The sequence below is a fragment of the Etheostoma spectabile genome, chromosome 12, assembly GCF_008692095.1.
Source record: "Etheostoma spectabile isolate EspeVRDwgs_2016 chromosome 12, UIUC_Espe_1.0, whole genome shotgun sequence".
Classification (NCBI taxonomy): domain Eukaryota; kingdom Metazoa; phylum Chordata; class Actinopteri; order Perciformes; family Percidae; genus Etheostoma; species Etheostoma spectabile.
In genome coordinates this window covers 30453999-30454799 of record NC_045744.1, presented here as the reverse complement: position 1 = coordinate 30454799, position 801 = coordinate 30453999, and the positions used below count along the sequence as shown (strand labels likewise).

Genomic DNA, 801 nt, shown 5'->3' with positions numbered 1-801 from the left:
TCCACTCAGGTTCAATGCCCCCAGCATCCACAGGGATGCCCAAAAAGCTCCGCCGGAGGTGTGAGTTAAAAGTCCGTTGGACAGGGGCCTCCTCCAGACGTTCCCAATTTACCCGCACTACCCCTTTGGGCTTACCAGGTCTGTCCAGAGTCTTACCCCACTCCCTGACCCAACTCACCAGCAGTGATCATGGTGATCAGTTGACAGCTCCGTCCCTCTCTTCACCCAAGTGTCCAATATACAGAAGTCCAACAGCAGACAACCACTCTAGTTTAGATCAGGGAGGCCGTTCCTCCCAATCACGCCTCTCCAAGTATCTCCACCATCACCCACGTGTGTGTAGAAGTCCCCCAGCAGAACTATGAAGTCCCCTACGGGAGCCCCATACAAGACTCCACTCATGGTCTCCAAGAAGGCTGAAAACTCCAAACTCTTATATGGTGCATATGTCCAAACAACAGTCAGCAATACAGTCAGGGGATACAGCAATATCCACTTTTATATAATGAAAAGTGTTATATTTTTAGAAAACCACACATTGTGAATTGATGAAGGGGTATGTGAGTTCATAAGACACAGAGATGTGGGGGAGCTCAGACCATAAAGAACCTTGGGTAAAAGCTACCCGGCAGTATATGAAGTGGTTACAATTAACCCCCCCTTTACCTACATGATGCTTACACATTACTGCATCAATAATCATAATCCAGTACCTTATTCTAGGAGCTTTTCTGTTATGATTGATGACCTCTCCTCGTCAGTTGCTCCTCTCTCTTGTGGGGTACCCCAGGGATCCATTCT

At 47.8% G+C, this 801-nt stretch overlaps 1 protein-coding gene across 1 annotated transcript in view; it reads left to right on the top strand.

Annotated features, from left to right (window-relative positions):
- The window catches only part of LOC116699831 (potassium voltage-gated channel subfamily H member 6), a 142747-nt gene that overhangs the window by 130570 nt on the left and 11376 nt on the right, over positions 1-801 (top strand). The gene's annotated exons all lie outside the window — the stretch shown is intronic.